The sequence below is a fragment of the Molossus molossus genome, unplaced genomic scaffold (genome assembly GCF_014108415.1).
Source record: "Molossus molossus isolate mMolMol1 unplaced genomic scaffold, mMolMol1.p scaffold_m16_p_9, whole genome shotgun sequence".
Taxonomy (NCBI): domain Eukaryota; kingdom Metazoa; phylum Chordata; class Mammalia; order Chiroptera; family Molossidae; genus Molossus; species Molossus molossus.
In genome coordinates, this window is record NW_023425403.1 from 33573413 (window position 1) to 33598113 (window position 24701).

The following is a 24701-nucleotide window of genomic DNA, read 5'->3' on the forward strand; positions in this document are numbered from 1 at the left end:
TCCCTTCCCTGGGGCAGGGGCTAGTCAAATTTGGGTTACCTGCCTCCCATCCCCCCTTTTCAGGGTGTATTTATGTTCCAGGGACGTTAGAGAAGTGTCTAAGTCCAGGAGCCTCTATGAAGATATCCATCATCTTATCTGGTCCTCAGTTGTTGGCCCACACTGGATGGGAATTGCCATTTCTTTATGGTCTGATCTGCCTGCACAAAACAAATAGCCATCTCCTCTCTTTTTTTAAAAAAATTTTTATTGATTGATTTGAGGGGGAGAGAGAGAGAGAGAGAGAGAGAGAGAGAGAGAGAGAGAGAAAAGAGGGAGACCTGTTGTTCCACTTATTTATGTATTCATTGGTTGCTTCTTGTACTGTCCTGACAGGGGATCTAACCCATAACCTTGTCATATGGGGTCGACACTCTAACCAACTGACCTACTTGGCCAGGACTCCCTCTCCTCCTGACACTCCAACCCAGAAGGCAAAGAATGGAGGTGGAGAGATTGCATTTCTCTCTGCAACCCCAAGCCTATCTCTGTTCAACATGCCTGCCCCAACTCATTCTGTCTCCCTTCCCATCCAAATGAATCTTCTAGAGTGTAGCAGGGGAGAGCTCAACTGTGGTACACTTTCCTTCCATTTGTTTGGTCCTTGCACAGAGTCCTCACTGTTGCTTAACCACTGGGTCTCTCTCTCTCTCTCTCTCTCTCTCTCTTTTTCTTTATTGATTTTAGAGAGAGAGAGGAAGGGAGAGGGAGACAGAGAAACATCGATGAAAGAGACCATCAATTGGCCACCTCCTGCATGCCCCACACTGGGGATTTAGCCCACAACCTGGCCATGTGCCCTGACCAGGAATTGAACTGGCGACCTCTTGGTGCGTGGATTGACACTCAACCACTGAGCCACACCAGCCAGGCAATCACTGGGTCTCTTAACTTTGGTACTACTGATATTTGGAGTTGGACAATTTGTTGCCGTGGGCTGTCCTATTTGCTGTAGAATGTTTAGCAGCATCCCAGGTCTCTACTCACTAGATGCCAGAAGCATCCTGAGCTGTGAAAATTGAAAATTGTCTCCAGACCATGCCAAGTGGCTCTGGTATATTAGCCATTGATGGAGAACTACTCCTTCAAGGGCATAAGCTTCTAGAAACCAAAGACATTAAGATTCCCTGGAGACAATAAACAGTGATGAGGAGCGCTGGCAAGAGAGGTGGCCAAAGAAGACGTGGGACGTGGGAGCTTCCTGTTAGGTGATTCATGCACTCCCTACTGGACTCGCAGGAAAGGAGACCAATGTCAGGACAACTGCACACAAACCCTTCCAGCCTGAACATAGATACTTTAACGGTGGAGGAGTTTTTGGCTTTGTATTGTGTATGAAGTGATTGTCTTCTCTTTATCAGCACTGCTCTCACTTTTCTAAGGAAAACTTTGCGTCACTGATGCAAATAAAATACATTTCAGAAGCATGGCATTCAAGTTATGCATAATTAGTTGTTTAAAATTGCATTCTTCTAAAATATATGGATGTCTTCTTTTTTTTTTGTATCCTCACTCGAGGACATTTTTCCATTTTTTGTACAGATAGAGTGGGAGGGAGAGAGAGAAGGGAGAGAGAGAAACATTGACGTGAAGGAACACATCGAGTGGCTGCCACCCGCACGACCAACCAGGGCCAGGGACAAACTGCAACCGAAGTACGCGCCCTTAGCGGGAACCGAACCTGGGTCTCTCCGGACCGCAGGCTGACGCTCTAACCGCTGAGCCAAACTGGCCAGGGCTGGATGTCTTCTAATATAAATTAATCAAACAGAGAATGCTATATAGAACATCACCATGGCATGTTATTAAACAGAAATAAACCCCACTAAATATAACATGTATGTGTACATTAACTATACAACAATTCTTGAGGATGAATGACCAAAATACTAAATTGTAAAAAGTTTAATTTCTGAGCTTAAAGAAAAGGAATTTACCTACTATTTCCCTGTGACTGATCTATGATGGGCCAAATAGAAATGTCAAAGGCTGTTGACAGGACAAGAATAATGAGCATACATTTATAGCCTTTTGTCAATAGCCCTGGAGATGAATTGCCCTGTTGACCAAGTCCAAGTATTTCCTCCAAAGGATGAATCTTGAAAAAAGAGGTTTCCAGATGCAGTTTATATCCAGGTGTTGCTGGCCTTTTGGACACCTTTGCAATCACCTCTCCCCAGGCAAAGGAAATTTGAAAACCTACTAAGATCAACAAGCTTGCTTTCTTCCAAGCAATGTTTGGTAAGCAATGGACTGGCAGATATATTCATTCTAGTGCCTCGTACAGAGGTTGGAGCAATGATTTAGGGTGTTGGCCCCTGAACGTTTAAACCCTCTCCCACTTTTAGCTTGATCGGTAAGAAAAGAACCTCAGTCATTTGATATGCTGTTTCTTCGTTTGAGGCTCGAGTCTTTCAGCCTGCCCTATCTTTGCCGACAAGCTTGCCCTGGGAAAGATCTCGATACGGGCATATAGTGATCCTAGTGTGACAGCTGCTTTAGTTTGGGAATTATTTTTCTCAAACATAGTACTGATGTCTGAGCTGCAAGGATAAAACATTTAAATATGTTATTCTATATATAATACTTGGTTCTCTATCATGAACTGAGTGCTTTACATGTTTTCTGGTTTTATTTTATTAATTCTCAAAAATCTATACCGACATTTTTATAAATTAGTGTGTATAGCTGAATTGAAAGTTAACAAAATTAAGTGTTAACAGAAAAAGCAAATGAGAAACTGTATCTCATTAAAATATGAAAAAATATCTATTCGTAAACTATAAAATGCAAATAAATAAGATATAATTTCTGTTACTAAATTGGCAGAGATTAAAAAATTTAGGGTACTCGCCCTGGCCGGTTTGGCTCAGTGGTTGGAGCGTCGGCCCGCGGTCCAGAGAGACCGGGGTTCGGTTCCCGCTAAGGGCATGTACCTCGGTTGCAGTTTGTCCCCGGCCCTGGTTGGAGTTGTGCGGGAGGTGGCCACTTGATGTGTTTCTCTCACATCAATGTTTCTCTCTCTCTCTCTCTCTCTCTCTCTCAATTCCTCATTTTCCCTCCCACTCTATCTGAACAAAAGTGGAGAAATGTCCTCTGGTGAGAATTAAATAAAAAATTTAGGGTACTCAATATTAGACATGGTATATTGCTAGTGGGAGAGAGAAATGTTACAACCTCTTTAGAAAAAATATTTAATATAATTTGATAATATGTAGAAAAGTTTTTTTTTAATTACCAAGCCTGAGACAAGTAATTCTAAATCTGGGAATCTATCCAAAGACAGTTTAATGCATAAAGGTATTCATTGTAGTACTATTTATAATAGGTGAAAAGGGGGAACAGTGTTTGGTAGTTTGGTAGTAAGGGAAACTTACCAATATTCATGCATATATTAAATATGATAACCAAGTCTTCGTAATAATGGAAAAATACTTGTTACAATATTTAAGAAAAGAAGTACCATAAAAAGTTACATATATAAATTATATACCACAATTACATAAATTTAAAAAAATTAAAATACAGCAAAATATTAATTATATTTGTACAGTTAGACTATCTGTAAGATTTTAAAATTTTAGTCATATTTTCTCGTTTTTAATATTCTGTATTTATCTTTTATTCTTTTTTATTTAGAATACAAATTTTATTAAAAATTTTATTTTACATTTTTAAATGGTTACTTTTTACATGTATAGTTCTTGAACTCTTATTTATCTTTACAAATGAAAAACTTCAGAATTACAACATTTGAAAAATGAGCATAACCTCATTTGTGTCATCATTTTTTTTCAGTTAGTCCAGATTCAGCCGTCTTGGTAATATTGATCATCCTTTTAAAAATATTGACAATCTTATGTCTCAAGGCTTGTTCTAATTCTTATAGATTATTAGTCAATTTTATTTCCAGGACTTTATGTATCCACTCTTCCCTGCTAGCATCCCGTGCGATGTTCTAAAGCCATCAACAAGCGAACTTTTTGTTAAGGCTTGTCTTCCTTTCCTTATCTGCTTCCTAATATAACACTGATATTTTAGCATGAATTTTAAGAAACTCTCATCCCTCAGTTTGGCAAACAAAGAAGAACAGTCACCCCGGCGAGCGTCCCCTCTGCTCTTCTAATGGTTCGAGTAGATTGGGTGGCTTGTGGGAGGGGCAAGAGCTCCTCTGTACTACCATATCCCAGCGTCTTCAGCCACAACAGTCTCCGGATGTATGGACTATGGAGCAATTTCTAGGTCTCGTGTGTGTGTGTGTGTGTGTGTGTGTGTGTGTGTGTGTTGGGATAGCAGGGAAAAATGAAAAATACAAAAAAAAAAGTTTAACTTCAAAAGCCTTAAATAGCATGCACGTGATTTTCCTTGTGTGGTCCTAAACTAACAGAATTTCTAACTTGGTAAGAATTTAGATAGCGAGCCCCTCTGCTGAGCTGTGGAATCTTTTGTCCATGCCCTCTAGGAGATTCTAATGCACACAAAATTTGAGAACCACAGCTTAAGATGAAGCCCAAAGAAAATGTCAAAGTGATATACAAACTAATTCTGTACGCTCCATTTTGAACAGGGTTGAGATTAGCCAAGAAACATTTTGCAAATAATTCTTCTTTTGTTTTTTAATCCTCACCAGAGGATATTTTCCCATTTTTGTTTAGATAGAGTGGGAAGGAGAGAGAAGAAGAGAAAGAGAGAGAGAGAAACATCAATGTGAGAGAGACACATCTACTGGTTGCCTCCCACACAACCCCAACCAGGGCTGGGGATGAACCACAACCAAGATAGTGCCCTTGGCCGGAATGGAACCTGAGACTCATTGGTCCATGGACCAATGCTCCATCACTGAGCCAAACTGGCCAGGGCACAAATTATTATTCTTAACATATGAAGCCTACCTGGTTTTTCTCTTTTACCTCATAAGTATTAACAAATCCCTAGTGAAGTCTGTTTTTCCCTTTTCCTCCCTCCCAAATCTGACCTTTCATGGTTAGATTAAGTGGGCCATAATGTTGGGATGTATCGAGACAACAGAAGGCCTCAGATTTCTTTTCCACGTGACCTGCTTAGGACGATATTCATGACAGTAACCAGGTGCCATTATTTCCCACACTTCATGTTTAAAACACTTCAACCTGTTACAAACCAGGCTTACGTATTCCTCTGAACATCTGTAGCAGGTGTGTGGCTTCTACGCGTACACTTAAAGAAAACTCAAGAAAACTTTTATCCCCTCCCCCACAAAAGTATGTGTCATTTAGAATATTAATCTCCACAAAGATTTTTTTTTTTGCTGGCTTTTTGTATCTGTACCAAGTGTTCTTGGACCAGCCTTCTGGGAATGTCCAGAAATAGAACCTATGATTGTTCTTCTGGACCTGTAAAATAGCGTGCCTTACGGTCCTATGTCTTCATTTTCATTTGTGTTCCAGAATTCACTGTAAATTTCCCAAATTCTAAACTTCCTCAGACTCTTTCATGCCTGGGCACGGTTCCCAGTGAATTATTCATTACGCTTTTCCCATATAGTTTCTCAGGATATTGTTTGGCCTTCACCCATTTGTCTTATTCTGGCAGCCAGGATGGGTTCTCCTGGTAGAGAAAGGTAACGATTTCGAGGAAGAAAATGGGCTCCTTGCAAAGTGTCTCCTTTGCTGGGCCTGCTACGAGGCCTGTGTTTTCATTGGTCTGTCCCGTTTCAAGGCCCCGTCTCTCTCCCACGCCTTTGCCCTACATTTTCTGCTCTTTGCTTGGCCTCATTGAACCTTCTGGTATGTTCTCTAGCTCCAGAACAGTGCTTCTCAAACTTTCCCACACATCACAATCACCTGGTAAGCCTTTTAAAACACAGATGGCTGGGCCCCCAAGCATGCGTTTTGATTTAGCAGGTCCTGGACAGGGTGACAGGATTTCTATTTCTAACAAGCTCACAGGTGATGCTGAGGCTGCAGGTCTAAAGAGAACCTTTTGAGATCTCCATTTGCTCAATTGTTTTGTGATTTACCTTTAATTTTTATATGTGAGACGGACACTATTAATGTCTTAGCCCTCCAGCAGCCCCTCTGCCTTTTTCCCTTAATTATAGAGCCTGACCATATCTCGGGACTCCCCAACGCCTCTTGGTTCCGGGAAACCTGCCATCAACTCCAGTCCTAGAATGAACATTTCAACAAGTTTAAGATAATTAGGTTAATAAATTGAAATTCATAGTAATTTTATTCTTCTGTGAATGACTAGTATGAGACATCAATCAAATTGGCTGAGCCGCTGCTGAAAACCTTTTCTGATCACTCACGGAGATCCATCTAGAGGAGGACTCTTCTCCTGGCTCTGGACTGACAGGGTGTGACTGTAAGGAGGCACATCTCAAGAGTTTGCCACATGCTGAGTGCAGCAGAGTGAAAAGAAAAGAAAAGAATTAGGTCCTTAAAATGATGATGAACCAACTAATTGACCAATTTGTAGCCACCTGGACTCAAAACTTCTTATTATGTGGTGTTTCTGTTCCTTGAAATTACAAGCATATTAATTGATATTATCCATCCAGTTATCTTTCATTTATCTCTACAATTAGATTATATTTTCTTAATGCATCGGTGATCAGAAAGGATAGATACAGAACTATTAGAATCCAATTAGTTTGCTCAGGAAGGTTGGCTTACTACCCATCGACATTGTGTCGAGAAGCAATGCCATTTTCTTCTATCATACAGAGATTATGAAGGACTAGAATATAGGAAAGGTAGGTCTGATGAGATGTGCATAGGAAGACAAAAATTTCAGAGTCTGTTCAAGAGGGTGGGCCCTAGAACGGAGACCCCGGATTCCTGCCACACTGCAGGAAGGAACCGGAAGTCCGCTTTCAATCATCCTTTCAGTCATCCCTTTGTAATTCACTCTCCACATGCGTTCATTGTGACTTAAAAAAGAAAACATCTGATCGTGGCCATTCTCATTAAAATACTTTAATAACATTCATTTTTTGTTTTATCTTTTTTTTTCAACCTCACCCGAGGACATTTTTTGTTCAGGTAGAGTGGGAGGGAGAGAGAGGGAGAGAGAGAGAGAGAGAGAGAGAGAGAGAGAGAGAGAGAGAGAGAGAAACATCGATGTGAAAGGACACATCAAGTGGCTGCCACCAGCACGACCGACCAGGGCCGGGGACAAACTGCAACCAAGGTATATGCCCTTAGCGGGAACCGAACCCGGGTCTCTCGAGACCACAGGCTGATGCTCTAACCGCTGAGCCAAACTGGCCAGGGCTGTTTTATCTTTTTAAAAAATTTATTGTGGTAAGAACACTTACTATGAGATCTATGCTGTTAGCAGACTTTGTAGTGCACGATAGAGTATCGGTACCATAGGTACAGTGTTGACTGCAGACATCTGGAAACTCATGGAATGACAACTGGCCACTTCCTCCTTCCCCAAACTCTGGCAACCACCATCCTTTCTCTACTCCTGCGTGTTTGACTATTTTAAATTCCTCATATGAGTGGAATGGTGCAGTATTTGTTGTTCTGTAACTGGCTTATTTCACTTAGCTCAGGGCCCTCCAAGGTTATCCATACTGCCTCATGTTACGGGAGTCGCTTCTCTTATGAGGCTGAATTATATTCCATTGTTATATGTCCTTTATCCAGTCATCTACTGATGGACACGTATGTGTTTCCACATCTTGATTATTGTGACTACTGCTGCAATGTACATACGGGTGCTAATATCTCTTCAAGATCCTAATTTCAGTACTTTTAGGTAAGTACCCAGAAGTAAAATTTCTGGATCATATGGTAGTTCTATTTCTTCATTTTTTGAAGAACCTCCACAGTGTTTTCCATACTGGCTGTGCTAATTTGCATTCCCACCAAAGTGTACAGGGTTCCCATTTCTGTACATCCTCACTGACACTCATCTTTTTTTTTTTTTCAAATAGCCATCCTAACAGGTGTGAGGTAATATCTCATTGTGGTTTTGATTTGCTTTTCTCTGATGATTACTGATGTTGAGCATCTTCTCATATATCTGCTGGCATTTATATGTCTTTGGAGAAATGTCTATTTGAGTCCTTAGTCTATTGTATAACTGGGTTATTTATGTATTTATTTGTTTTACTATTGGGTTATAAGAGTTCCCTACATACGTTAGAAATTCATCCCTTATCAGATATATGGCTTGTAAATATTTTCTCCTATTTTTAGGTTGTAAGTTTTCCTATTTTTTCTAAAAACAAACATCCAAATTCTCACATTGGCTTGCAGGGCCCCTGATGAGCTGGTCCCCAGCTGTCTCTCAGCCTGATCTATGCCACTCTTCCAGTCCCTTGTTCTTTTTGTTCTGGCCCCAAAGACCTGCTTTCAAATCTATATTCCTGCCGAGTGCTCCCTGCCTCACAGACCTTTGCTTACAGCACCTCATTTTCCTAAAAAGCATCTCCCACATCTTTGCCACTTCACCTTTACCTTTTGTCTTTCATAATTCAACTTAAATGTCACTCCCATAGAGAGCCCTTTCCTAAGACTAAGTGTTGTTCTGTTCTTATTCATTCTTGTAATACCATAATTTTCTTTTGTGTACTCATCACAATTTTAATTGTATAATTAAATATGTAATTAATTACTTAGTGTCTGTCTCCTAAATTACCATGTGAGCCCTTGAGGGCAAGAACACATCTGTTTACTACCATATCCCTAGCACCAGACACTAAACATGGGTTGAACAATGTCTTTTTTCTGCAGGCACCTTCTCTAGTGACTAAGTATTTTCACCCACTCTTTCTTCATCAAACATTTCATAAATAATAGTCAATCTGATTTTGCACATGACCTTTCCCACTGCTACAGTCTAATGGGCATTAATTTTCCCACGTCACAAATCAGAAACTGAGGCCCAGAGCCGTTAACTCGCCTACCCATATTTGTTCTGCCATTTGAAACCAGAAAGCTTGCCTCCCGCTCCTTGGCTTCTCAGCCCGTTCCAAACACACGCACTCATGCTGAGCAGAATACAGCGTTCTCCCTTCCTCTGCACCAGGTTTCTACGCGGCTTACCCTTGCCTGAGTCATTCATGGACCCTGAGAACACATTGTGGGAAACACACCACCCCACCCAGAACTGTCCTTTCATCGTTCTGGGACAAGGGTCAATGGAGTGTTCTAGGACTAGCTTTGAAAGGGAAGGAGCGTCTCTCTTCCATCACTACCCTACTACTTACCTGTAGACTGTCTTGCACATGCTTAGTTATAAAGACGTGGGAAACCTAGACAGTGAATAAAAGAGTTTCAGTTCCTTCTGGAAGAGAGTAATTCAAGGGATACAGTAATAGATTCCCAGAAATTAGAATCCATGCTGTGGCCTTGAAACTCTGAAAATAGCATTTGAGCAGTCAAAGTTCTCACCATGAACTAGGGCCATAGAGAAAGCCGGCAGAGTAGTTGGCTTCTGAGTTCTCCTAGGGTTGTGGACTGGTCTCCTTCTTCCTCCTCCTAACACTCCTCTGACACTAGCTCCAGAGGGAGATTCTTCAGCCCTGAGCACTGCTGGCTGCTGAGGAAGTCCATGCTTTTGTTTTCATACAGGCAAGCAATTTAGCCCTGATTGAGGAAGTATAAAGACAGGGAAATGGCCAAGGACCAAATTTAAGAGGGATAATGGCCCAGTTAAGAAGCTGTTGGCGTGTTTGAAAAATCCATATTAAAATTTTGGCATCAAAGTTATATGCTTCGTTTTATCAATAAATAATTATTGTTGAGTATCTGCTCTGAGTTCACTTTGTGATGGGAGCAGTCAGGAAATTCAAAAGATGATAGAGGGTAGGAAGGCAGGGTAGAAAGAACAAAGGCCCTAGGACCAGAAAAATGGATGTGGCTTCAGATCTTTGGATTAATAGATCAACTTCCTTTGGATCTGTATTTTATTTGGAAAGCATGATAGCCTTACCAACTTCACAAGGCTATTGTAAAAACTGGGAGAGAAGACTGTGTAAAAAAAAAAAAAAAAATTTCCTGGCTGGTGTGGCTCAGATTGTTGGGGCGTTGTCCTGTACACGGAAAGGTCATGGGTTCGATTCCTGGTCAGGGCACGTGCCCAGGTTGCAGGTTTGATCTTAATCGGGACACATGTGGGAGGCAACCAATTGATGTTTCTCTCACATTGGTGTTTTTTCCCTCTCTCCCTCTCCCTTCTTGTCTCTTTAAAATCAATAATAACAGGTCCTCAGGTGAGGATTAAAAAAAAACTAAAAAAAAACTCTCTTAACATTTTGTTAGCTCTTACCCTTAACAAATATTTTGAAGACCTATAATATAGATTATAAATTTACCATATACAATTCAAATACTTGTGGTAGATTCCTACTATCCTTCAAGGTTCAAGTCAACTATTACCACTTCTGGTTATGTTATTTCCTTAAATAAAAGTCTCTTTCTTAATTAATTCTCAAATGCCCTTACTACCTTGCATCATATTACATATTTGCTAACATGTCCATGATCCACCCTAAACTGCGAATTGCTCAAAGACAGAGGCTCTGTTTTAGTCATCTTTCTGTTCTCATGATGCCCAGTGAAACACCTGATACTATCTGTTCTCACTGAATGCTCTCACTCAATGGATTATGAAAAGATGAATGGGTGCCAGGTATGGCACAACCTGGGCACTGAGGGGGAAATCAGCGTGAATGCAAGAAGTCTGCCTTGACAGGAAGAGAAGATGGGTTTCGACTTGCAGGGGAAACAAAGCGAATACACATGGTGAGGTCCCATGGTGGGAGCCTCGAGGACTGTGTTATTGAACTTGTACTTCATTTTGTAAGGTGTCAGAGTCTAGCAGATGTCCTTCAGTAGAAAGGTGGTATGATCAAACTATTATCTAGACAAGGGAAAAGTTTTTATAACCAGAGAATTCTGTCCAAAATCAATGTCCTGCTACACATTTAGTAGAAAATTTCCCTGAAGCCAAAGAAGATTTTGCCATTTTGGGAGCTGTCTTTCTACTAATCTGTGATATGAAGTCATCAGAACACAACAGTTGTTTATTCAGAAAGAAGGAGGATAATGAAAATTGGTTACACGGTCGACGTATTGTTGAACAACGCTTTTATCAGAAGGGTGCAATGCGGGCTGACTTAAAAATGTAAACCTGATTTTTTTTTCAATTTTCACTTGCCAGACAAAATTTTCTTGAGTAAAAATTGATTAAAAAAAAAAGCATCTTTGGTATAGTTTGCCTTTAATGCCACATTTATTCCTTAGAGATAAATTGTGCAGAAGCAATATGTGACCTATGCCCAACCGGTGTGGCTCAGTGGTTGAGCATCGAGCCATGCACCAAGAAGTCACTGGTTTGATTCCCAGTTAGGGCACATGCCCAGGTTGTGGGCCCAATTCCCAGTGAGGGGGCATGTTCTCTCTCATCGCTGTGTCTATCTCTTCTTCCTCTCCCTTCTCTTTCTCTAAAAATCAATAAAGAAAAAAAAAATTAAAAAGAGAAATATATGGCCTAAATATTTTTAATCCAAATGATAAAGGTTATATTTTATCACCAAAATTGTATTTAATATTTACTTTTATAATACTAAAGCATTTGCAAGATCACAAAGATCAATGAAGTTTCCAAAATTAACCAACATTTCAAAAAGTAATATCAATATTGAGATCACTTAATTTACTGAATCTTTTGTTGTAGACCTAACCCTTCAAAGTTGAGTTGAAATTTCAACCTTCCTTGGTTTGAAGAATCTGAGTCCTCCAATGTTACATCAGATGGTTTTAGTTTGCATAAAAAAGTGTTCCTGGAAAATTTCAGGTCAAGTATTTTTAAGGGTATCCTTTAAAATGTAAGAGGGTGCTTAGAAATAAAATCACCAATAAATTCCTTATGCTGTGAGCAAGCCTCTATGTCACATGTTTTATAAGATCGATATTTCTTGTGTCAGATTTTCATAAAGAGCAATGTAAATGGTCATGAGACTGGGCTTTTTTTCTTACTACTATAAACAAGGTTACAAGATGCTGTTCTCAAGTACCATATGTCTTCCTTTCAATTGTTAAGAACCATTTCTAAAGATCTAACACAAGAGCAGATGAGCCACACTGGCTGGATTTGGGGATAATTGGATTTTCTTTTCTCTTCACAAAAATTATGCATGCCTGGAAAGAATGGCAAGAATAAACTTCAACCAATGCCTACTAATTACCATCAGCTAGTGCCTGGCTTTTGAAATCTGATTTAAGGGAAAAAAAAGAGCTAAAACCACAGGCTTGGCTGATAGAAAACTGTATAATGCTTAAGCAATGATGGGGGAAGCCCAATCTTAAACAGGCTAGACTTTGGACCAAACCCAACTGATGTTTCTCATCCTTGTTTATTTTGTTACTTGACATGATTCAACTCATTAAGTATTTCAAAGGTCCAAGGGAAAGTACTTCTACTTTGCCAAGGCATCCTTAGTTGGAATTCCATTATCTTCCAAGATCCGAGACAGGGATTTCCTCCTACTCAGTTCTGAGTAATTATGTGTAAGCAAACCCTTGGTGTTCTTGCAGAGTGACTGTGCTGCGTTGATGGTTCACCATGAATCATTCATGTGGCAGGCATCGTCAATGAAAGGGTGAGGAAGGATAACATTGATTTGCAGTGTTTAGATGAAGTATAGCTTTCTCATTCATTTCATTTGCTTCATCAGAGTTGATGCTTATCCCTGTAACCATACCCTCTCCTGAAATGATTACAGGAAAAGAAGAGAGAACAGGCATATTCAATCATTCTTTCCTGCTCTACCAAGTCTAATTTAGATTATGCCTTAGGAAATCATGTTTCCTCCTTTCAGACACTAAGAATTAGTGTTCTCTCTCTGCCTGTCCCCCTCCCCTCTTCTCTCTCTTCCCTTGCTCCACTCCTCCTCCCCCAGCCAGGGGAACATAATGGTTATAAACTAGAAAGTGTCATTAAAAAATATTCTGCATTTTATATTTCAAATATTTAAAGTTTTTCCTTTTTAGGGAAATGGGTACAGGAAGCAATAGATCCCTCTGAAATTATGATAATATAATACCTCTTTCCAGAATAATTCATTTAACCTCTTGTTCACAGCTAGCATACAATTATAGGAGGGTTGCAGTCTGAGATTATCTATGAATCCCCCCTCACATCTCCCTCCCTCCATGCTCAAGGATATCAGGTTAAATCCCTGCTCTAAAAGTCCCAGCAACACATTCTACCAAATTTGAAGCTCCCCTCTCCCCCCGGCCACCAATCTTTGATAATGTATCCTGCCTAGGCATGTTACAAGGTTCAAGAGAGAGCACCTCAAAGGAGTACCTGGTATGGTTCAGGATTCTAGGTCATCATGATTCTTACATGACTCTAAAAGCTTTTTAAGAGTTTCAACGATGAATTAACAGTGCATCATAGAGACCGCCCTGGCAAGTCCCTCAGCCTTTCTCAGTCTTTCTTAAAACAGCGTTATGGTGATATAATTCAGATACCATACCATTTATCCATTTCAAGTGTTCAACTGGTGTTATTCCACTACTTTTGCCCCACCCTGCAGTAGTCATTTATTGCAATATACATGGTAGTTTGTTTCTCAAAAAACATGTTGACTCTTTACCTTAATCCATTTGACTTCTATACTCTCTATCCTTGGTCTTTGTCACAGATGATAATATCCAGGCCCATGGACCTTAAGACCACCTGTGGGCTGACGACTCACCAGACTGGAACTCTGTCCCTGGTTTCCTCCCTGAGCACCTATGGTAACATCTCAAATTTAAGCTAATTATTGATTCTGTCTTTCCTCTATCCCTCCAAAGCTATTTTGTTCCATTTCAGAAAATGGTATCACCATCCCTCTAAATGCTCAAGATAAAACCCTTGACACCTACCTTTCCACTGTGTCCAGTGTCTAACTACAAGTCGACTCTTTAAAAACATAACTAGGATCCATTTAATTCATTTTATCTTCACGTTCATAGTCCTCTTCACAGCCCCATCATCCTCAGTTACTCCAAGAACTTACACACAGGTTTCTCTGTTCCCCCTACCCCCTAACCCATTTCCACACAGAAAACAGAGTGGTCTTCTAAATTTGTAAAGGAGATCATATCATTCCCCTGATTAAAACACTTTGACTCTCCATTAAATTGAATACAGATCTGAACCCTTTCCCGTGGCTTGCAATATTCTGGAAGATCTGACCTCCCCTTTGTCCTGGTTTCAGGTAGTACCTCTCCCAGCACGTACTGTGTTCCAGGTCTCTATTCTGTCTTTCAGAAACACTTGATTCTTTTCCTCAAGACTTTTGGTATTAATATTTACTCTGCCTGGGATGGTTTTCTTATAGCCTTCTCAAAGCTGGATGTAGCTTATATTTCTAATGTTAGTTCAAGTAAGTTATTTTTAGAGAGACCTATCCTGACTATCCTATGTAAAGAAGTCTCCAGTTACTTTCAAACTCATTAGCTTATTTTTTTTATTCACTTATTACCCTCTGAAATGATCTGGTTTCTCTGTTTACTCATTTTGACCATCCCCCTCACTAGATCGTCAGCTACTCGAAGCAATGGATCTCATTTTTTTTTTTACCATTCTTACCTGAGCACTCCAAATAGGACCCTTAGCAAACATTTGTTGAATAAAAGAATGAACACACAAATGGAAAATGAGCCTTTGCAGGAGTAGGCTGAACTGAACGGGAGAAGAAATAGCAGTGGGAAGAGGGAATAGCACACCCTTGGGGAATAAATGGTGAAAAAAAAAACAACAACAACACAAGGTAAAAATAAAAGAAGAAAATTCTGGATGCTAAGTTTGAACAGGTTTGGGTCATACGCCCCTTTGTGAACGTTATGACATTATTTGGCAGGTAATCTCAGGGTATTCCCTGGATACTCTGAATATCTTCCAAGGTCCTCTCCACAGGTTTCATAGACGCCCAAGTAAAAATTGTTAGAGGTTGATCAGTGACAACTTTATCATTCCAGAGATCATTTCGTTCTGAAGGTCAGCTTCCATGTAACATTGCCTCTTTGTTCGCACATCAGTCTTACGTCAAATTCCCCATTTAGATGGACAGGAGAGCAAATACCTTGTTGGTGTTGTAATAGCCTAACAAAAGTTGAGGTTCAGCAAAGCTCTGCAAGACAAAATATGAAACAAAAGAATTGCTCCAAGTGTCTGATTCTTGCAGTGGAGTTCCTCTAGATATAGCTGACTTCACTAGGTTTCACCTTACTCCCAATGAACGTATCATCTGGAAAGTTTCTCAGTATCCACATTGTGCTCACAGCTTCCCAAAAGAAGTAAATTGTTTTCAAATGTGGTGTGGACACAGGGACTTTAAAACAAATCCATGAGCCGAATATAATTTTTCCACTGGATTAGTCCAAAGGATAGTGTGTGTCTTCAGAGAGACTCCTCTTGTGCACATGAAATACAGAGCATGCGGAGGCCCCTGGAGCCGTCGGAATTCTCGCCTGCTGGACTCTACAGGATAATGTCTTATTTCACTCACTCTCCCTAGAAAGCATTACTTGACTGGCCTGCCTTGCTTTCATGGAACAATGTCCAGGATAAGCAGGGAAACATTCTCTCCCCTGTTTTACCTGAGTTTGCTCAAGGAATTGATATCATCGTGTCATGAGCCACATGCCACGTGCAAGGCCACTGCCTAGGGCACAGAACAGTCTAAGGAAGATTCAGTGACTCTTGGCGTCTGCAAGCCTGCAGAATTCAGGTGCCCACAGGAAGGAGTGGAGAGGTTTCCCCAGCCTGACCTTAGCTGTCTCACCACAGGGACTTCTGTTTGGGCTGAGCTCCTTCATTCAGGCTCAGGTTGTTCTTCATGGCCAAGTGTGAGTTTAATGTGTCTGGTTTATATTCTGTAAGTGTCTCTCTCGTTCACAGGCTCCTCTCCTTGTATCCAGTGGCTTGACTGCTTTGTATTCATGTTTGTTTTTTGTTTTTTTATCCTCATCCAAGGACATTTTTGCATTTTATTTTGAGATAATAGAGTGGGAAGGAGAGAAGGAGGAAGAGAGAGAGAGAGAGAAACATGGATGTGAGAGAGACACATCGAGTGGTTGTCACCCACATGATCCCAACTAGGGCCGGGGATGAACTGCAACCGAGGTATGTGCCCTTAGCGGGAACCGAACCCAGGCCTCTCTGGTCCATGGGCGACGCTCCAACTGCTGAACCAAACCGGCCAGGGCTCATTTAAGAGGAGGGAGGAGGTCTGGACATTTGAGAACAAAAACTCCACAAGTTTAGATTCAGGGAGTAATGAAATGGATGATAACACAAAGAACCACACGCACTGAGAGTAGAACAGAGCAAATCAAACAAGGAGGATGTGAGGGGCAATTAAATGACAATATGAGTGTGAGGTGAATAGTAATAGAAAAGTTGGGATGAATTAAACAAAGGTTAATAACCATCTTTTTCTCCTCTCTGTCTGGTGTAGGGCATTGTGGCAAGCTATTGAACTGTGGCAAAGGACTTGATGGAGAAGAAAATAGTTCTAAAATTTCTCTTAGCATCCAGCCCACAGGAGTTATGAAAGCAGCTTCGGTAAGGGAGACAGACGTGTGTGCCTCCAGTTAGAGAGGTGGAGGGAAAGGAATGACTCTGGTTGCTGGGAACTGGTATTTGCATTGGACAACATCATTGGATGGTGGAGGGAAAGGTGCATCTTAATTGTATCAAATACATTACAAATGTAATTTAAATCCACCTACCCAGGGCCATTGTGTTTATGGATACAGAATGACAGTTAATATTGTTAAGACACATTTTAAAGGTTACCTTTAAACTCCTTAAGTATTCTAACAGTATTCTCAAGCTTGTTAAAATTCCCCAAATAATTTGTTTGCATATCAAAGACTGACACCTGCTATATTCTATGATTATTTTTTCAAAGTAATGTAGTATACAGCCTGTTATGGGAGCATGCCTTACTACTCTTATGTAGATAAAAGAATCGGAGAATCTCATTTAATAAGAATTAAAAATTGTTCGCTCACACAAAGTAAAACACACCGGGCTGTGCCCACCTAACACACCGGGTAGTTTGCCTTTTAAGGTTACGTTTTTCTGGGATGTAAAAATTACTCTGTTGAGGTGACTCGGGTGGCGATTTCTGAAAATTACACAGTTCAAGGTAAATGAATCATCCTCCTCCAAATACAAGGAGCTCAGCGTTCAAGGAGCTGCTTTTCTAAGCTGTCCTTGTTTTCCATTTTTATCAGCTGTGTTGAGAGTGAGCCTGCTCACGGATCACCTCCAGGGAGAGCCACCCTTCCTTCCGCAGCTCGTTAACTTGCAGGAAGGCTTCACAGCTCCCTCCCAGGCACATCAGCTGCCATCAGCCCGAGGACGCTGGAGGCTGGAGCGTGGGGGTGGGGATGGAGGCGTTTCCGTGCTATTTTGGTTCTCCTGACTGGCTGCTCAGCTGTTCATGAGTCATCGTAACCTCAAAATCTGTCATTAAAACAGAAATGATGATACCTATTTTCTGTGCCTTATGTGAATTGTATGAAGGCGTTATTCATATTTCTGCAATACATGTGAGCATTAGTCAAGGTTAGGTGTAAGGAAAAGGACAATGCTCTTCAGTCACGATTCATCTGCTTTTATCATGTAGATCTTGCGAATTCTCTATATTGAAAACTAAGAATGAGAAGAGATCCTGGTAAGGATTAAATGAGATTAAATATGTATTTGGCAAACTGGATCAAGAATATATGTGGTTTAAATAATATACGCCATTAGGATGTATTTATTCAAATGTTCATGTAATAAAATTTTATTGAGAATCCTGACACTAAATTAGACATTTGGAATACCGGGTGACACAGAACCTCACCTGAAGACCACATACTAGATAGAAATTCTCCAGTAAGTCTGGTGGTATTTGGGAGATTTTTTTACTTTAATATCATCAAATCAAGTGGTTCTTAAAGGAGTGCTTAGGAGCTTCAGAGAGAAATAATTCACCTTTGTAGTTTATATTTATATAAAATGTTTACATTTATCTTAAACATGTTTTTCTGCAGTATGACTTAGTTACTCTTCTTTTATATTTGTCAGCTTAATGTTTATTTTGTATCCATTCATGTTTAGTAATAAAACTATTAAAGGACATGAGTTCATCTCCAGGCAACATTTTATCCATGCTCTCTATACATTTTTTACTATCTAGTGCTATCAGTTTTAAATAAGAAATGCTCTATAATTATAACTTTTATTAGGTGATCCTATTAAAATTTCTACATGACAATCAGCCTATGCTTTAACTTTTGCTCTCAGTATTCAGCTAGCAGATTTGTTTGCAAAGCAGTTTCTTTTGTCTTTGTCATAAAGTCCAAGTTTCTCCTATGGACTGTTGTGTACTTGACCTCTGAACTAGAAAGAGTATTTTACAGATAGAGGCTTTACTTACTTCTTCCTGGTCCACCCACACACAGGCTTCTACACACTAAGCAGTGTTAACAATAGGTTTCCACAGATAGACTTCTGCTAAACTGAACAGTCTTTACAACAGTCCCCACAAACAATGAAAACAGTTTATTTTGGGGGGTTTGGGGAACAACAACAAAAAAATAGAACCAAATACTTACCTTTCATTCTCCTATCCAAAGTCCAAGGTAGGATACCCTTATGAATTGGCATTCTTAAATGTGGGATGGAGGGAAGAATTCCAAATGTGATATCATTGGCCTCGCCTGGACCACAGCTCAGTGATGTGGTCTCTCCTCTTTCCTGCTCCAGGGTGAGATGAGAGAGTAGTATTCAGTCTCCATGCAGTAGCATCCAAACACTGTGGCTAGAACCCTAAACTCTTAGCCTCGGTCGATGAGCTGGATTCAAACCTTTTATCATGTTGTAGGACTAACTCATTACTGGTCCCTCTCTCTTAGTCTTGTCCCATGAGATATGGAGGGATTCTCTCTTAGCAATTTATTTTCTCCACCAAAGATCTATTTACAGAGAAATTGAATTCTAATTATCATTTGCACTACTGTTATACCTCATTTAGGAGAAATAAAATTAATAAATTGAGTTATTCTTCTAGCTAGATCTTGCTAGCCAATGGACAAAGTTATTTTTTATTCTTGTTGTATTTTATGCCAAAACATCAGAATTCTAAACACACTTTGTAGGCTGTTTTTCTTTTCTTTTTTTTTTCCCCAGGGACAAATTTCATGATAATATTTTGTGCAAAATCCACATACACAGGTGGACATTTTTTTTCTTCTTTTGTATTCCCCAAATTAAGATAATAAAAAATTTAGAAGTCCATACAAGACCATGATTTAAATTAAATTTCTTAAAAATTAGATAATTCTTCATTTCTATTTCATAAAATGTGGCACATTCCTTTGAGCACATTTCCCATCTTCTTTGTTCTCATCACACAAAGTGATCCTTGCAGAAAGTACCAGCATCCCTCCCTAACCTTCCTTCCTCCACTCTTTGATTCAATCCCATCGATAGGCTCAGCCAAATTATAGATGTTGGAAATAATCCTTTTGTTATTCAGGGAATTGAAGGAGTACTATTTTACTAGTTTAGATTAATCAGCATCAAAACCTTGCCTAGTCTTATTCTAACCTGGCAGCTAAGCTTCTGATTTGTCCCCATAACAAAGTGCCCACCTTAGCTGAATAGCAGCTGAATATCAGACATATATCATGACCATCTCTGAGTATTTACGTAGATAACCTATGCATCCTTCATGTTATCTTTATCTTCATTTCTCTTGTCCATTCTCTTATATTGGTATTCCATCAACTATCTCTTCATTAGTCCAATGGTTGTTGCCCCATCTACTCAGACTTTCTAGCACCAACAACCATCCTGCCCAAATCTCTGCCCCTTCCCTGTCTCTATTTTCTCCATTATCAGGTTTACACTGACTCTCTCCTGGGATACCACCTGTTACCTCTATTAGCACCTCCCTTAAGTTATCAATCTGTCTAAAGTTTCATCTATCACCTGCCTCCATACTATTTTAATACAGGGGATGTTGAAAATGGCTCAGAATATTTATGAAATGTCTTTAACATAATTCTAACTTTTAAGAACTACCCCTTAGAATCCATTATAAGGGAATGCCAAACTACAGAGGGAAAGTAAGTACACAAAGATGCCCAGTGTGACTATTGATAATATGAAAAGGATTAGAAAATACCGACAACAAAGTGTTGTTTACATTAATAATAAACCATGGACCTTAATGCAAACATTAAATTAATGGGGTTTGTTTGCTTTATTTATTTTTTAATTATGTTTCTAAAGACAGAGTGCTGTAATAGTATGGAAACATCTTTATGTTAAATTATTTAAATTAATCATTTAAAAATTAAATTTAGTGCTAAATTTTTAAAAGTAGGATTTACTGTATAGAGTGTGATAATAACTAAGTTCTTAAAACAAAAAACGTACGCATAGAAGTCAAGAAGCAATATAAATGTGGGTGGTTGACTCTGTGACATTAACAGCTTTCTTTGAATTTTTCTGCATTTTCTAAATTTTCTCTAATGATTAGTATGGCAGGTAGCCTCGAAGATGGCCCTTGATGATCCCCGCCTCTTGGAATGCACACGTCTCAACAATCCTTTCTTCCCGAGTGTGGACTGGACTTGCTATTAACCAACAGAACGTACAGTCAAGATGATGAGATGTCACTTTCATAATTTGATCACAAAAGATTGTTACTGTATCTTGCTAGTAGACTTTCTCTCTCACCTCTTGTCTGGCATGTTTTGATGAACAGGCTGCCATTTGGGAGAAGCCCACTAGGCAAGGAAATGAGGGTGGCCTCCAGCCAACAACCTGTGAGGAGAGGATGCTGCCACAGCTGCTGACTGAGCCTCAGAGGGGTCCTTCCCCGGGCAAGCCCTCCGATGACACTGCAGACCCAGTCTCACGCTTCGATTGGATCCTTATTAGAGAACATGAAGCAGGACCCAGCATAGCTCTGCTCAAATTCCTGACCCCCCAAAACTGTGAAATAATAAACATGTATTGTTTTAAGCTGCTAAGTGTTGGAGTACACTTGATCCTTGAACAACACAGGGGTTGGGGGCACTGACCTCCTGTGCAGGAGGAAATCCACATGTAACTACTGTTGGTTCTTCACATACACTGGTTCCCTAGTGAAGATCAAAAAACACAGTTGACTATTGAATAATATGCATTTGAACTGCATGGGTCCACCTATGCACAAATTTTATTAGTGGACCTGCATAGTTCACACTGGTGTTTTCAAGAGTCAACTGTAATTTGTTATGTACAGTAATTACACGAAGGTATAATTTTTATAACACAGCAGTAAATTTCTTTTTTTAAAACAGAAATATCTTTGTATTGATTTTTTTAGAGAGAGAGGAAGGAAGAGAGAGAGAAACATCGATTGGCTGCTCCTGCACGCCCCCGACTGGGGATCGAGCCCACAACCCTGGCATATGCCCTGACCAGGAATCAAACCGGGACCTCTCAGTCCATGGGATGACATTCAATCCACTGAGCCACACCGGCCGAGCAGTAAATTTCTTTTTAAAAGGACACGTTTCTTGAACAATTATCCTTAGAAGCTGACCCCTGCCCTGAACAAGAGGAAAAGGGTAAGACTGTGGGTGTCACCCTTGCACAGACTGTTTGCACAAGCTCCCAGGGGTGAGGAGGCATTTTAGATGCTTAAACATTTGGGTTTTATCCCTTCGCTATCCCAGAAGACTGAGTGACCTGGCAGGTAGGACACGCAGGCTGGAATAAACACCGGCCTTAAATATATGTGAGAGAGACCTTCACTTTCCTGTCAGGGTTTGCCCCTCAGGAAAGGAGAAGAATGAGATACTGTGACACCGAAGGTCTCTTTGCTCCACCCTTAAGAGGTGATGGAATTAAAGGCCCTAATGCTGACTGTGTGATATTATCTGAGGAGCCGTATAGAAAAATTGTTCAGAAAAGAGGGGTGACTTTTCACTCTCCCTCTCTGGGGCTTATTTGTGTCCATATATAAAATTATATATATATTTGGGACAGGCAGGGGCCCAAAATAAGAGGGAGAAAACTCAGATAAGTACCTGACAAGGAAAAGGGAGGGGGCTCGTGTCCTTTTATGTGCTAAATCTCCTCCTCCTTCCTTCTAACCTTGACCCTACCTCACATACTTTTCTTCATCCAGCTGAGCTCTGCCCCTTTCCTGGATCTGTGTCTGACCCATTATCTACCCTTACCACTCCTCTTCCTGGTGGAGAACCCAGTCCCGTGCATACCGTCCTTTGGCCTCAATTCATGAGGCCCAACCATATGGACCCAGCAGTAGAGGGGAAACAGCTGATACAGTGCTCTCAAGACACATGGTCCGCCTTCTGGAGACACAGTTTGTTCTTCTCTACAAGACACATGGGAAGTGCACCTGTCAGTGCCTGCCTGAGTCACCAGCACTGAGCGGCTTCCTGTCAGCAGTTACCATGCTCTAAGGAAATGCATCACCACGCAGGAGCGTGTGGGGGACACGAAGTCACCGATTAATAATCAGACACTCTCAGAGCCCAGTCACGATGAGAACCAACTCAGAGATATGATCTTATTACTACAAACATTTGCTTATAATTGATGTCTGTTCATTTATTTTTCCCTGTTGACTTTGTATTAGTCAGCGTAGGCTGCCATGACAAAACACCACAGACTGGGTAGTTGAAGCAACAGAAACTTATTTTCTCACAGTTCTGGAGACTGGAAGTCTGAAATCAGAGTGCCAGAAAAGTTGGTATCTGTTGAGAGGTCTCTGCCTGGCCACCTTCTCACTGTGCCCTCGTATGCAGAGAAATAGAAGGGTGGCAAGCTCTCTGGTTCCTTTTCTTATAAAGGCACTATTTCCATGTGAGCGCTCTACCCTCATGACCTCATCTAACCCTAATTACCTCCCAAGCACCCCATCTGCAAATCTTACATTAGGGGTTAAGGCTTTAACATATGCATTTTGGGAGGGCACAAACATTTAGTGCATAGCAGATTTACTGTCATATGAAATTTTTTCACACCCAGTATAAACTACCTGTCAGCTCTTCTTTGTATTTTCTGTGTGTCACAAAATGTTGCCATTTAAAGAATAATTTCTAGTCGTTGAGATTATATTTAAATCTTCAGCTTGAAGAAAGTCAAAAGCAAAAAACCGAAAAGGTGAATTATATTAGTATTATGCCTTTAAAACAATATCTTTTTTAAATAACACTGATTTTTTTTTTAATGCTGCAACACAGGAATGGAAATAAAATGTATTTTGCACCTAGCAACATCAAATTGTGAAGCAGCACTCACTTACAAATCCCAGTTACCTTATACACGAAAACTTACGCCCGGTGGCCTGAAATAAGGTCATTACACCCTGAGCTTTCACAACCTTCTCCTTTTCTTTACAACACAAGTGCTCACTATTATGGGAAGAATGCCTGCCTTTGCTTTGCAGCTTTGCAGAGCTTTGAGGAAGCAGGGTTTTTCATCCCACTCTTCTTTCTTGCTTGCACCTCGGACTGCCCTTAAGTTGGCAGCAGAGTTTTCAGTTCGTCTTTGAGATAGCATCTGTAACCTTGGAGAGTTGAGAAGCCTCTACCAGGGCATCTCGAGGCATTTGCTGGCTTCATTCCTCTGTTCTCATGTCAGGGATAAGTGGACTTGAGCCAACAAACAACGTTAGGGCTGAGCTCTCACTCTATTTCCAGATCCGCTAAACCAATTAATACAATTTAATTAAAACTCATTTTCTTTTCTTTCTGCAGCAGAGGCTCAGAGTGCAGCTGTGGCAGGTGCGTTTTCAGTAGGTGGTTCTAGCCGCACTTGACTCTCACAGGGGCTTTTCCGGAGGGAAACACGACAGGTATGTGACACTCTGACTGGCCTCGCTTTAAATTTCCCTTGTCGTATGATAGAAAATTATCTCTTTGAAGGATGTGTTTCCTTAATCTGAAAAAGGAGCATGTTGATTCCATTCTGACTCTTTGCGGCGGGGGACTTGGTGCTTCGGCCATAGCTGTGCCTACGTTGAACTGTGCATGTTTGGCAGTTCTCACCAAGTTCATCCTAAGAAAGGTAAAGTACACTTGCTACATGAAGTGTCCTATCCCTGAGCCACAGATGTGTTTGTACCTTGAGTAGGGGTAAAACATTTATAACAGTAATGAACCCCACTTTTGCCCGTGATGTTGTCCTTGAGCATTCCTGTGAGTTATGCAGACAGTGTTGGCAAAAATAATCTGACTCATTGGGGTACAAACAAATTCAGCAAGCACTTCCCTCCTTACTTGGATCCTCACGTTCACCCTGGGCTCCTAAAGGTCCTTCCTGGCATTCAGCCTGTTGTGGGGACAGAATTTAAGTTCCTTTCTCCAAAGTACACAGTTGTAACTTACTTTATCTTTTCTTCCCCTTTCCCCTCCTCTAGTCTATGAAATCTTTACTGAGATTAGGGCACAAAGAATTGCTCTTATCCAATCAGAAATGAGTTTGACTGCAAGTAACAGAACTCCAAAGGAGACTGCAATAATTAAGTGACTTCTTTTGCGCATGTAGGAGTCTGGAGAGGAGTCAACTTGGTTGATACAGTAGCCAAGCACATGGTATGGGACCCTGGTTTTCCTTTTTTGGTGGGTAAATACTTATAT